This window comes from Parus major, chromosome 21, assembly GCF_001522545.3.
Source record: "Parus major isolate Abel chromosome 21, Parus_major1.1, whole genome shotgun sequence".
Lineage (NCBI taxonomy): Eukaryota > Metazoa > Chordata > Aves > Passeriformes > Paridae > Parus > Parus major.
In genome coordinates this window covers 296,267-307,817 of record NC_031789.1, presented here as the reverse complement: position 1 = coordinate 307,817, position 11,551 = coordinate 296,267, and the positions used below count along the sequence as shown (strand labels likewise).

Sequence of the window (11,551 nt, the reverse complement as noted above, 5' to 3'; positions counted from 1 at the left end):
CTCAGCGCTGTGTCCTCTCCCCACATCCATCAGCAGAGCCCACAGCTCCATCCCATCACGGCCACATCCCATCCATGGCACGCCAGGCTGGCTCCATCCCCGCCCAGGCACAGCTCCAGCTCTTAAAGAGGCAGCACAAGGGGGACCTCTGTGGGATTGGTACCACTTCAGTGCCACTGCAATCCTGCTGTTTCCCGATTTTCCTGCTGTGCATGCAGCAGAAAAGGGATGGGAGGCAGCATCATGCTCCCCTTAGCAAGCTGGTATGGGATAATAATCAAGGCAAGCCTATAAAGGACAGGATAAAGGGAAAAGATGAACTCCCCCACAGCACAGAGTGTTTGGGAAGCTGCGCAGCGATGAGTGAGGAGCTCAGAAAGCATCAGTGCTCCCTGTCAGAAGAATCAGATCGCAGCACAAGCTCCTCAGCAGGAAATTTTGCAGCTTGTTTCTCCTCAGCTTTCATCCTGCTACTCCCAAATGCAGCACCACAAATGCCCCTTTACTTAGCAACTACTTCAGCAATCAATTTTCCCTTCAAAATCAATCCCTCTTTTGACAGATCACGTTTCAGAAGCACGAGGAAGGAATGCTGGCAAAGCCTTTAGAAGGCAAAACAACAAAGTCCCAAAGCAAACTCCACCAAGTGATACATTACCTGGGAAAAATTAAAATATATAAGATCAAAACAGTGTCATCATCTCTCCATGCTGAAATATGACAACCAAGCTGACTTCTTCCATGGAAAAATAAAATTCAAGTTACAAAGCAAGTAACTCCAAACTTAGGGAAAGGCAGGGTTGACGCTGTGTGGGTGATCATAATCCAATCCTCCTGTGTACCTGCAGAATCCAGCCCCTAATTACAGAGGTCCACGCTGATTTCCCCCAGTCCTTGTCACCTGCACGTTTTCAGCTGAGCACCCTGACCCTTCAGAGCTGAGCTGCTCTTGCTCATAACAGATGAGAGATAATTAATATCACAAAAATCAAGACCCAACATAATTCAAGGACTTTAGAAAACATTAAAGACCCCACCTAATAAAATGCTGACCCTCCTTAACCATTCCCCTGCCTCCATCCAATGACATATCCCATCTCCCATCCTTACAGAGATTGTATTTTATTTAGGGCGTGTTTGAGTGGGGTTTTTTGTCTGTTCATGGTTTTTTGCTAGTGGATTCCCAACAAGGGGATCAGGCCTTTTGGCTGAGTCTCAAAGGAATGAGGTGGCCTCTGTATGAAAAGAGTGCTTTTATTTCTGTTTTCCCAGCTGGACGCAACTGCTCTTGCACAACGTGATGGGATGTCAAAACAAAGCACAATTCTGAGCCCTGACTATACCACAGGTCAAGCTCCAATGGGGCACTGCCATTTCAGTGTTTGGTGTTGCTGTTTATTGTTGTTATACCCAGGAAAAACAAGTACAACTTTTTGCCAGCATGAGCACTCCAGAATACGGTCACAGTTAAGAGCTGCAGGTGAGGACTTCCTTAGAAACCCATGGCAGCTTTACACCAATCCTTAATTCTGATCTAAGGACTATTTCTAGCAATTCAAATGTTTTAAAAACAAAGGAACACAATAAAAAGTGTTTGCAAAGTGGCAAAAATAGGGTTCACGTTTAAAAATGCCGAGATTTTTAGTAGAGCAGTGCATCATCCCCATCAAGAGATGTAAACCTCCAGGGTCTGCCACTTTCCAGAACAACTTATCCCCAGAAAGCTCCCATGGCAAAAGCCATTATTAAGCTTGTTTCAACATTTTATGGCCTGGTATAAAGCTCCTTAGTGCCACATGTGTAGTCAATGTTCACAGCCCAAGTGCCATTTATCAGACATATAAATTTTAAGTGGATCAATGAAGTGTTTGTACAAACATCCTCTTTAATCCTTCATGCATTTTGTGTATTAAACTGCATCGCTGAATTCTCTTCAAATTCTTGTTTATGGGCTATTTTATACTTGGAACAAAACCTTAAATAAGGTATTTATCTTCTCCTTTTGTACCTACATAAATATTGTTGATGTTTCACCACTCCTTTATTGCCTCGTTCAAAATCCCTGACTGCAGGACTCATTCCTTGCTCCCCAACTGAACTCTGATAAGTGGAAGTTATCATCCTGTCCATCTCTCTGCATTAAGTGCTCCTCATTAAATAATCCTCCCCAAGCTCTGTCTGGATCCAAATGTTACAGTCAGGCTTTCCCTGCTTATCCCAGCTTATGCCATGCTCTTAATGAACACTCTCCTCATAACAAAACTTGCCTCGAAATACATCTTGAGCTTTTTACCTAATTATGGATCATTAATCTCAGCATCGGCTTCCAAATGATCCTAAACACTGCCTTTCCCTGCTGTCTGCCACACAATGTCCCCAGAGCTGTGCTTGCACAGAGCTGAATGGGAACAGGGAGAGCTTCCCAAAGAGAAGAGAAATCCTCCTGAACCTCAATGCCTGTTGGAAAACAAGCTTCCCAGGGCTGAAAATTGCAGTTTGAAAGGAAAATGTGACCTTCAAATGCTCACTAACAGCTTGCTGTCCCTCTCCTGCCCCCAGCATCCTGCTGCTGATCAGATTCCTGCTCCTCTCCCTTCGGGAGCCCCGACACATTTTGGGAATCTGCTGGCACATCCAACTGCATGGCCAAAGCTCAGGGGCAGAGCCCACCTGGCACATCCCAGCCCTTCTGTCCGAGCAGCCACTGCAGCAGCCACAGTGCACATCTCTTTGTACCCAAGCACGTCTCCAAATCCCCCAACTTACATCCCTTTAAATATCTGTTCCACAAAATACCCCAGGATCCCAGACTGCTCTGGGTTCTGAGGGTCCCAAAGCCCATCCACTGCCATGGGCAGGGACACCTTCCACTATCCCAGGCTGCTTCCAAGCCCCAGTGTCCAGCCTGGCCTTGGGCACTTCCAGGGATGAAGCAGCTACAGCTGCTGTGGGCACCCTGTGCCAGGGCCTGCCCATCCTCACAGGGAAGAGTTTCTGCCCAGTATCCCATCTATTCCTGCCCTCTGGCAGTGGGATTCCATTCCCCTTTGTCACTATAAAAAGTCCCTTTCCCCTCCTTTCCCTTCCATCTTTGGTCAATGTGTGATAATGTCACAGTCCAGCCAGACGGGAATGCCAAAGGAAAGCTGGGGGCTAGGGGGGAAGATAATAGAAAAAAATCCCTTTGTTGTGAATTATCTGTATTCCCAGCACCCCACTGATTCCATGATGCTCTCAAATACAAACCAGCAATATTGGGAGTACCAGCTGCAATAGTTCCACCTGCAGACAAGCACCTAATTAGCCAGAGCTCATTACTTGCAGGCTCAGTTTTGCATCTCTAAATTAACCAGCACTGAGACTCACCCGCACTAAATCACCCCAGACCTTGCCTCCATCGTGTCTCCACCCGGCACAAAACCCCAATCAATTCTTCTGCCCAACACAAATGTGTTTCTGATCTGGTTAGTTTGTCTCTGTCTCCCTCCACTGCAGCCTCAGCATGCAGGCAAACTGGCTATTTTCAGCTGAGACCCAGAAAGGTTGTTTGGGGTGGAAGAAACTTTGTCTAAACCCTGCTAATCCTGCTGGGATTTTCCTTGAAGCAGGGTGTTGGTGGGTGGGGGACGGGTCTGGAGGTGACGCATGGAATATTTCTGTAACTGTGAACTTTGAGGTGTATTTTTAACACTCCCAGAGGTGTTCACAGCACAGCCTGAATAAGGTTAAATCCAAGTTTCAACCAAGCTGTGAAATATTAGTAATTACCAAAAAAAAAACAAACCACAGAGGCTCCCTGGGTCTTGCCTGTACCAGCTCAGGTAACAAGGTGAACAATGTGCCAGGAGAGCATCTCTCACTCAGCTACGTGACTTGTCTTCTTTCCTCCATAATACACCAGCCACTTCCATATCTTTTCAATTCACATTTTATTCTCAAAATATATGGACTCTTCTAAGAAATGAAAAAGTCAATACATCTCATCAGCTCCTTTCAGCTGGAAATCATGGCACTGCCAGAGAAAGGCAACAGCAACACAGGGAATGTGCCAATGTAGCCTTAAACTTCCATTCATTTCAAGAGGGTTATTTATGATTGTACTTGTCCATGTTAATTGAAACTCCCATTAGGCTGCAGGAAACAGACAATGCTCAGGAACCTGGAGCAGCCCTATTTGTCTTCCAACAGACCCTGCTGCTCTGAGTGATTCCTCACAGATCTCTAGCCACAACCCCAGGGAAGGCACCTTATAAACAGCCCAAAATATTAATGTGCGTGGAAAAGGGTCAACAACGTGAGCTCTGGAGACTCCAGCTGACTTCTGGAGAATAGTCTTATTTATAACTATATTATTTATATATAATTATATATAACCTGGAGAAAGTTACAGATGATGGCCAACATCCCACTGAGATATTCCTGAAGAGGCCTGAACTCCACAAATGCACCCAATAAATTGGAAGCAGGGCTGTGTTATGCCAGCAGCACACACACCCAGCCAGCTCAGAACAGCTTGGCCCCAAACAGCCCTAAATTCCCAGGCAGGGCAATGCCAGGAAGCTGGGCTCATGTGATTTAGGGCCAAATACCTCCTCAAAGTCAGTGGCTGTTATTATTTTACATGGCTCTGAAATTGTGCATCTCATGCTTTCAAAACACAAGGGAAAATCCTGGATCAGAACCTGAAAAAAGCTGGGGAAAAGCCCAAGTCCTCCATCCATCCATGACTGGGTGGCCAGGTAGGGAAAGAAGCAGAGACTTCAGAGGTGCTGCAAGCAGTAGATCCAAAAGGTGAATTTTCCCTTGGCACCCTCCACCTCCATGGAATGTTGCTTAGAACCATTCTGGAGCACTGTTAATTAGAGGGGCAAGGGGAGACAATTCCAGGTCATGAGGTAGCCCCAGTGTCCCTGGGAAAAGGGAGGAAAATCAAGGCACAGTGCTTCCCTTGCCCCTGCCACAGGCACTGGGTCAGCTTCCATGGCATCCCAGACCAAGCCCACTGCCAAACACTGGCACCCACAGCTTCTGCCACCTTCCTCAGCAAGGAATAGTGTTCCTCAGAAAGGACTAAGGATCACAAGATTCCTTGGTGAGGCAGCTCAGCCTGGTGATTCAAGAGAAAACTATTTTTTTCCCTTGGCTGGGTGAAGTTTTCCGTGGATTCTGTGAGCGGATTTAAATCACGGAATGCTCACATGATCATCACATCTGAGAGCAGGGTGCAGACACAGCCCAGTCAGCAAAGGCAGATCCACCCTTCCCACTGCAGCTCAGAGGGATAGCTCTAATCCCAGCATGAAAGCACAGCCATGAAAACACCTCCAGAACACCCCAAAATCCACACTGTGAGCCAGAGGCAGAACTCCCCATCCTGCTTTGCCTTTGTTGTGTACAGCTGCACACCAGGCTCTGCCTTCACACCACACTCTTCTCTCGTGCTCCCACACCTCCACCACAGGCAGGACAATGGCCTGAGAGGACAAAGTAGATTTTGAAGCTGTGAGAAAGGATGTAAAGCTATGGGCATGTTCAGAGCAGCTGGAGTCACAAGGAGCCCTGTGATTCTGCAGGATTATTTTAGTCCTTCATGTGAGAGGTGAATCTTGGTAGGATGAGGCTTATTCCTGAGGGATGGAGTCTGTCTCGGTGATGGCAAGTGGTGCAGAGCAAATGAGCAAGAACCAACACAGACACCACAAGGACCACTTGAGCCTCAAGGAAATTCAGGCCCCAGGACAGGACACAAAACTTGTCATGCATTTACCAAAGAAAAAATAAGGAAATATGTGAGGAAAGCAACGCTCATCTGAGAATACATTTCCACTGCTTCTGTTCAACACTGAGATTGTTCTCTATTGCTACCACCTGATTTAAAGTCTTCTAATTCTTTAATGAGCAGTTCATTTCAGTGCCATTAGTTCATTAGCACACTGAAGCTTTCAGATGTTTTACATACCACCTTGAACGTGTCAGCTCTTGCCTCCTCTGGAAAGACACTTTGGGAAGGGCACTCTTCCATCTGGAGCTGTGTCCAGCAGTGCACAACTCCATCCCATCCTATGGAACAGGTCCAAACCCTGCAGCTCCACCCCTGTAAATGCTCCCAGAATTAAAAACAACAACCGAATGCAACGGTCACAAGCCAAGCTGTGATGGATATTTGGGATCTTTCCCTTTGGGATCTGTCCCTCCAGAGCCCCCTGACAAACCAGCACGTGCAGTATTACCCAAGTGGTGACAGTAACACAGGAGGGTGTTTGGAGGGGAGAATCCCAAGGGAAGACAAGTTTATGCAGGGGTCAGGCTGCAGTTCCTGCATCATCTGCCAGGAGAGGGGCTTTAAATTGTTCCTTTTTCTGGTTCAGGGATTAAGCACTGTGGGGAAGGAGATAACCAGCACTGGGAACAGGGAGAGAGGAGAGATCACAGAGTCCAGCCTGGAGCTCATGACTTACCCCAGCTCCTACCTCTTAGGGCACTGGTGGCAACAGCATTTATAGGAAGTGACACTAAGTGGAGCATTGAGCACTAATTTACATCCAGGGAATATTTTTAATGGACATGACAAGCAAAAAACAGTCGACACTGGGAGAAAGTCAAATCAAGGAATCTACCACTGAAATCTAGGCATGAAGGTCCTGCAATTCAAGCTATGGGGCATTCCAGGCCGACACAAGGAGTGCATTGGGCTCTATGGAGGCAGGTTCCTCCAGCCATCTGAGGACTTCAGAGCAGAAGGGAGGGGAGGAAGGAAGTGACCATTTGTGTTTAAAGTTATTTAGTAAAAATTCATGAAGGTTTTAGCTTAATGGAACTTGAGACAGAAGGCTGATGTCCTCCCTCATCCCTGTACAAGGAAACCAGGAGGTAACTGTTATTTAGCCTTCCTCCATATGAGAATTATGCCCAAAAGCTGCTGAATGGCCACAGCACCAAACCTTGTTGTTGTGGCTGCTCTCAAGCTCAAGACCAACCTAAGTCCATATATAACCTACCTAAATAATAAAAGTAACCATAAAATATCCCATAATACCAGAGATATGTGGCTCCTACTCAGCCAGCTTCCTCTTTTTTTGTGTTGATTTCATATGAAGGTCCTCAGAGGAAGCAAGGCTGGTATTGGAGGACAAACTGCTTATTAAGGAAAGAGCTTCAAGCTCGTGCTACTTCAGGGCAGGAAGTTTTCTGGCACAGCTTGAGAAAGAGCAATTTAGCAGCAGCTTGTACAACTGGCTGCACTCTGCTCTGAGCTGATGAAGTCATGGTGTTATCTGGGATGCTGGGCCCATGCCTGCCTTAGCCAAGGGGTTCCCTGGAGGTGGGAGGCAGCTTTGAGGCCCAGGCTGCCAAGGATCAGCTCACCAATACTAACACAGGGTGCAGCTCTTGGGAAAGCTGCCAGGACAAGGGCAATCACACCAGGAGCTCCCTTACAGACCCACAGGAACACGGACAAACATCACCAGGAAGCATTTTGTGCCTTTTGTCCTCAGCGCTGTGTGTAACTGTATCCATCACTAGAGGGGTCAGGCACACAGGTATTTACACCATCACTGGAAATCTCCGTGCTGGAAGAAGTTTTACACCTATTTTCTTGGAGATATTAAAGCCTCTTAAATTCAGGAACAATTAAAGAATCCCCGTGCTGCACAGCAAAAAATACAGAGCGATGTAGATTTTTAAGCAGATTTAACTGAAAACAATTTTCCTGAGTGCCTGAAGCACAACATGTGGCTTTTCCAACAGGTACCACACCCCTATCAGCATAAAGAGCTCTCATTCTATTATCTTCCATAATGCCTTAAGATGAAAAGTATCCCACCCTTCCCATTTCTCCTGAGTCTCTCACTCTCCATGCTCCTCTATTTTCCCAGCAAATGGCAAGGTCACTATGATTTTCCTGGGCAAACAGTGTCATTTGATGACACCACAACTGAGAGGTGTAAGAACCACTTATGCAACCAAGTGGCTTTAACATAAGCCAGGAGTATCTGAGGTCAGTGCTCACCTGGGCAGCACAAACACAGCCCTGATTTTCCAAGGGAGGAAAAGCTTCTCTGGATCAGACAGCAGCACATTACCTGCCCTTTCCAGTACCAGTAAAGCAACTTTTCATTTCTGTAGACATTGCTGAAATATATTCCTTAAATACTGTACAGGAACAGCAATCCAGGAGCCTTTAAAAGGTTTGCATCCAAGTTTGGACAAAGTCCTACCTGTATATTTGCATTATATCCAATAAAAGGGATGGATTTACAACCTTTCCACCTGTGATTAAACCCCAATATTCCTTTACAAAAATAAAATAGGGGCTAATCATGAATACCTGCAACATTTTTGCCCCAATTCTGCCAGCACAAGTTTCACTAACCATATTCCTGGATTGATGTGCAATTCTGTACCTATTATGTAACATCAGCTGTCATTTCCTGAAGTTGGTGCCAAGAATGGGCACAGCCAGACCTGCACCCCTGAATACTCCAATCCTTCAAAATCATCACATTTTTAACAACAAATTATCAGAATGCAAAAAAACCCCCAAAACCTAGCTCCCTCAAAGCCATGCAAATTCACATTTAATCTAAAGCACTTTGGTGTCTTTTTGGCTGAGTTTGTGTACTTAAAAAAGGGGTTTTCCTTTAAGGACCACCCCCATTAATTAAAGTGTGCTGAGCTGTTCACAACTTCTCACATACATTCCCTAACTGGATTAATTGACAATACAGAAAATGATAGACTCATTTATAGTAAATCCACATGTGATTTCAAGATTTACTTGGCTCAGGTTGCCCAGAGCATCTGTGGCTGCCCCATCCCTGGAAGTGTTCAAGGGCAGGTTGGACAGGGCTTGGAGAATCCTGGGACAGTGGAAGGTGTCCCTGCCCATAGGATGAATTTTAAAGGCCCTTCCAACCCAAACCATAAGCTACTGCATCCTGCCCACTTCTGAAGCCTGATCATTTTTAATACTGCTCAGCCTCCAAGGATGAGGCATGTACATGGATTTGGGAGCAATCTGACACTTACACACTTTGCAGGGTAAGAGCAGTACCAATGACTCTCTGCTCATCCCCATGGGCAGAAGATCCCAGTGGGATCCTGCCTTCCCCTCACTGGGGTCTCCCCGATGCTGAATGAAGCCCTCCAACCCAGCCTGTGCCAGCTTCTGGGACCCAGGCTCTCCAACACCTCCACTGAGCACACACAGCTGACTTGGTATTTCTCTGGAGAGATGTGGGTGATGGTAGAGCATAAGAAATGGATATTTATGGCATTTGGGAAGAAAAAAAAAAGAAATTTGGGGTTCTCACCCCCCCAAAAGCTTTTGAAGTCCAGTCACTACTTAGTAAAAGAAGTAAACAGCACCACACAATACTCCTGAAGCACCTGAATTGCGGTTCCTTACCCCACTCCCTGCACTGATTTTGGTAAAAGGTCATGACAAAGCATCTGTATCCCCACAGAATAAATCTCCATGTACCTATTTCCAAGGAGATTCAGACTTTCATAGGAAAAAACCACAATGTAAAGAGACCTCACGAGGACAAATACCTAAACCAGAACCACGTGCATGAAAAGTACTGTGACAATTAGTAAGGGGGTGTGAAAAAACAAGTTCCTACTTATTTCCTAGTAGAAGAGCTGGAGCTGAAAACACACTGATGGGAGGGGAAATTAAGGAAGAGAATGCAAGGACCCAAACAAAAAGGAGAGTTGATCCAATTCCTTCAAAGCCCAGCAGTCGGGTGTGAATGCGGCTGCTCTCAGTACGAGCCCCACAGTAAAAGGAGCAGCTCCTCTTGTCACTCTCTGACTCATCTCCTGCAATCCATGCCAGGGAAACAGAAAAGCTTTCTCCAAGATCAGCTCAAATAGGAAAGGGACCATTGCCCCAGCCCCGTGGTGTTTTCATCACCACCCAAGTCAAACAGCACATTTAATATGCTGGGCTCTTCCGCTCCGGAGGCCTCTGCGGCTGCCAGGTCAGCTAAGCCAGTAGAACAGCCATGCAATTGGATTTTGTGTTTCTGGATAGCAGAGGCTTAAGGGACTAAAACAGGGATTGTGCCTTCCCATGGCTGATGAAGGGACAAACTCATATAGTTTAGAGGATCAAGCATCACACAAGTGTGGTCAAAACCCCTTCTAACTCAGCTGCATCAATCCCCTCCCAGCCATCCCAGAGCTGCTTCCTACATCCACACTCTGACAACACTCCCACTATAATTAATTGTCTAATTTAAGAGTTCCAGGTTGATGGTTCTGCATTAAAAACATCTCTTTCTACTCAAACCTAATCAAACTGAGGCTGAGCACTGGTGTTTTAAGTCCGGAAGCGCAGCCATGTCTGTCTGAGCACAGCACATGCCTGTGGAAATCACCACAAATATGCAGCACTCCAACATCAAAGAGAGGAAAAGAAGAGCAGTAAAAAGGGCATCCAAGGTCAAAGCCAACGCCAGGACTAAACCCAAGGTTTTTATTACAAGAATCACTCCTGAAAGACTTGCAGAGGAAGGTGGCAGATTTTCTCCCAACAGAAAGAAAAGCAAGATCTGCAAACCCGCATTTCAGCAGCCAGAACAAAGCCATTGGGTGGATTTGTGCCACAGGTGATGCTGAAACACTCTGTGCTTTGGGTGGCTTTGGGGGTAGAGGGATTAGAAGAGCATTCCTTGCTTCAGTCAGGCCTATGTGTGCCAAAATCCAGCTCATTTGGTCCAGTCCTGAGGTCTAAACCCTCCACCACTGAACCAAGAAGTGTTTTACTCACTGAAGATGCCAAGGACACAGCTTATTTTTACTCTGTTGGGTAAATCTGAGCATAAATTTTATAAAATTATTAAGAAAGGACAAATTGAGTGTTGTCTCATGGACACATCTTACACTTTTTAAGCAAAGCAAAGGCCCCAAGGGCTTCAGATTCATTTCCCTTTTGATTTACAAGCCTTAATTAATTAGCCTTCTGGACATGTGGTGAGGCCCATCCTTTGTACAGGAAACTGGAAGGAACTCAGACAAGGCTTTAGTTAATGTTCACACTCCCCTATTGGGGTCCACTGCCACAAAGGGATTTTACTCCAGGCACTGACTTCCAAAGCTAAAAAAACCCAAAAAACTAGAACCAGACCCTCTATCAGGAATAACAGAATTAAGACAAGGCTTATCAAGGCATGAGGAGTGTTTGTATTGTGTGGTCGACCAGTTGTGAAGTTGTTTCTGGATAAAGTAATCCCTTCAGAGTAATTAATGAAATATTAATGTTTTTTTTGGCCACAGAATCCCAGAATTGTGTGGATTGGAAGGGCTCTTAAAGCTCATTCCGTTTCACCCCTGCCATGGGCAGGGACAGTTTCCACTGTCCCAGCTTGCTCCAAGCCCTGTCCCACCCGGCCTTGCACACTTCCAGGGATAGGGAGTTCACTCCAGGATGGAGTACACTGTGATCAGACAGATCCACATTCCTCCAGACAGATGGCAAAGAAACACCAACCATTAAAATCAGAACCCCCTGACACAACAGAATCACTCCAGGGGAACGCCAAGC

General features: G+C 46.1%; 1 protein-coding gene across 3 annotated transcripts in view; it reads right to left on the bottom strand.

The window, feature by feature from the left end:
- The window catches only part of EIF4G3 (eukaryotic translation initiation factor 4 gamma 3), a 110,240-nt gene that overhangs the window by 81,205 nt on the left and 17,484 nt on the right, over nucleotides 1-11,551 (bottom strand). The window lies entirely within an intron of this gene.